The sequence below is a fragment of the Bradysia coprophila genome, unplaced genomic scaffold, assembly GCF_014529535.1.
Source record: "Bradysia coprophila strain Holo2 unplaced genomic scaffold, BU_Bcop_v1 contig_24, whole genome shotgun sequence".
NCBI lineage: Eukaryota > Metazoa > Arthropoda > Insecta > Diptera > Sciaridae > Bradysia > Bradysia coprophila.
The window spans coordinates 6,171,176-6,174,417 of NW_023503501.1; the positions used below are offsets into that span (position 1 = coordinate 6,171,176).

The 3,242-nt window shown below is 31.7% G+C and overlaps 1 protein-coding gene across 1 annotated transcript in view; it reads right to left on the minus strand.

Annotated features, from left to right (window-relative positions):
• Positions 1–3,242, minus strand: part of LOC119078056 (semaphorin-5A) — a 100,805-nt gene that overhangs the window by 86,159 nt on the left and 11,404 nt on the right. The window lies entirely within an intron of this gene.

The following is a 3,242-nucleotide window of genomic DNA, read 5'->3' on the forward strand; positions in this document are numbered from 1 at the left end:
TCTACAATTCTTCACAATTCTCAGAATTCTTGACATTTTCTAAACAGCTTTCAAACTTTCTAATTCACTTCCTAAACTAAGATAAACGTTTTAAAATCGTTAAGTCTGTTACTTCATTTGTCATGTATAGAGTTTGATACAAAATCTATTACTTCAATATTACGATCATACATTTCGGTACATTATAAGAGTCAGATTTCATAGCTTTATTTTTGTCGTCATGGTTGATAGCAAATGACTATTGTTTCCATGAGGTTATCTGCTTTTTTTGCAGGTCTATATAAAGTGAATGACCACGTGCATGAACTTGCAGACTGTAAGTTTTAATAATAATTGTGATGTAAGCTTCAGAAACACTTGTAACTTAATGATCACAGTCTGTATTCGCAATTCGCATAGAGTACTAGGCTACCATTATAAATAAATTACCATCATTTGAAACCCTTCAATTAAAAAATATTTTTCCAATGAAATTGCACATAATAATGCATGCAAATCATGTGTTTATGAATTGGTATTTTGAGCCTATAAATGGCGCCAACATTCCAATTTTAATTTTTTTTTCTCTTTGCGAAATTTGTTTCAGCTGAGAACAAAGTTCTTATGTAACATATTGACTTAATAATCCATAATATCGATTAAGTAATAAATAAGCAAGCAATGTGTGATCGAATTTATTTAACGATTTTCATAATTTTTTTTTTTGCTTTTCGTTTGAATGCTATCCGCAGCAATGCCAACGCCAAAGATGTTTATACATTTATTTCGTTAATATGGGTGAGGTGGTAATTGGATGCAATTAGTAATAAAAATTGCAACCTATTTAATGCGAAAAAAAATGGAACTTTATTTGCTTTTAATGAGGTACGTGATTAAATGCTCAAAATTGACACATTAACTGTGTGCCTGCACATATCATGCAACATAATTTATATATTTCTCTTTCGGATTTTATTTTTAATTTAATTTTCGAGAAAGGTAATTACTTTATATGAATTTAGATATCATTTGGTATAATGAGGAAAATGTTCAGCTGTGGGTATATGTAATTATCGACATTTTGTATTTGCACACTCCTCAATTAAGGTAGACAGTTCTTGAAGCATTACTGGATACGGATATATTGTATGTTGCATTATTCATTCAAGTGTTTATGTACCTTTCAGTCATCATTACAAACAGTCGTAGATAAACATATAGCCCAATTACAGTATGCATTACAGCGTTCACCGAATTCAACCTCTCAAAATGTCTTAATTTGTACGAGTCCTTTTTCAACATTTATAATACCCAACAATTATGTGAAGCTAACAAGGAAATCAATTATGGATTTAAATGAAAAGCCACTGACATTTGGCTCATACAACTTTTTATATGCAACGTTTTTGTCGATCCAGATGAAATCTACAAGTTGTTCCCATTTACCTCTAATGTCTTATCGACATCGACATGAAAACGATGAAAAAGTTAGTAGCTCGGAAAACGTTTTTATCGGAACATTTTCATTATGGTAAAAGTTCTTAGTATTACGAAATCTTACAATGTAATCGTCGGTGATAATATCTAAATTTCCTCCGTATGTATAATAACCAAATATCGATCGGCACAGTTACCAACAAATGCACTTACCCAAAGTTGTAACATTACAGAAAAACCATAACTTCAACTAGACCGACGAACTGAAACTTAATTATTGATACAATGGTAAACTGTGGCAGCTTATAAAAGGCGGAAATTCGAAGAATTTTCTGTCATCCTCTCTGGATAATGTTTATCAATTCATCACAAATGGAATGAACTTAACTTTTTCAGTAATTCCGATTAATTGAACGGATAATGCACAGCGAAGCGAATTTAATTTGATTCAATTAGAATTTCCTTCAAGCATTTCTTTCATCAGTACTATAATACAGCAGAGGTGAATAACATCGTCCATTTAAGCCACAATTGCTATCATTGTGACTTGCTGCGTTAGCAAGTTAAACGTAATAAATCAAAAAATGTAAACAAATTATTTTCATAACAAATGGACATTTGCTGCTTTCATTTATAACGAACCAAAAAAATCGAGAAATTTTTTTTCGAAATCGTAAATGAAATTATGTATTCAAACAGCTACTCATAATCCGTGCACATATTGACTTACATGGAACACACTAAAAAAAAAACTCGAAACTGGAACAATAATATTTTGGGTTTGAATATAAAATGCAAGCATTTGTGGGTAAAAAAAAAAAACGAGAGCTCGATTATATGCGATATCTTGCTGTGTTTTGTGATGTTATACAGTTTTGCAACAATCACAAATCAAAAGAAAAAAGTTCATTCGAAAAAAAAGGTTTGGCTTCGAGTATCGTGTATGCATCGATGTTAGTATATTTATAAGCATCAGAAAAGTATACTTAAAAGTTTGATTTATTGTAAAGATCTTTACACCGAGCACTGAAAAGAAGTTATTATTTATTCCCTTTGAATATAAACGAAAAGAAAAACTCATCTTCTTCACCTACCATCCTACAAAATGCTGCCAGGTAGAATAGCAAGGTAGGAGCTGAAGATGTTTACTTTCATTCGATATATTCGATTACATTTGGTAAAAAATTGAGGCGGGCGGATATAATGCACTGTGTAGGTGCAATGCAAAACGATGTAAATTTATTCGGAAAGATGTCTGCGCAGAATATCCTCTATTCGAGGACCTCGAATCTATCTTTGATGGAGAGACAATGAATTGACACTATAGATGTTTCAATAGATGTATGTTCACACACATAAAAGCGAGTTTTAGATCAAGAGACTTGAGATTTGGAAACTATTGAGCTGTTTCCTAAGCAAAAGTTAGGAGAAACGGACTCTAATGCGTTATTTGACGCGTTGACGTATTTGATGCATTGTTGTTGACGCTTGAAACGTTTTCAAACGTTATTTAACATGACCAGTGAAACCAGAGGAATGGGGAATAACCGAAGGAATAATAGCTTAGATCAGAAAATGGAAGTATTTACTGGTATAGAACAGTAAAAATATATCGTTTCTTTCTGTTTTTCCACTGTTTATTGAACTCACTTTGTTAAGTGAAATAAAACAAAAGACTTATTCTATCTCACAATACTCTCACTCTGTACATATTTCAATTGCTAAACATCACGATCATCCTCAGCAGAACATCTGAGACTAAATTTAGCAACAAATACATCCGAATCAAGAGCAAAATTAACAAAAAGTGAAAACATGTTTGAGAA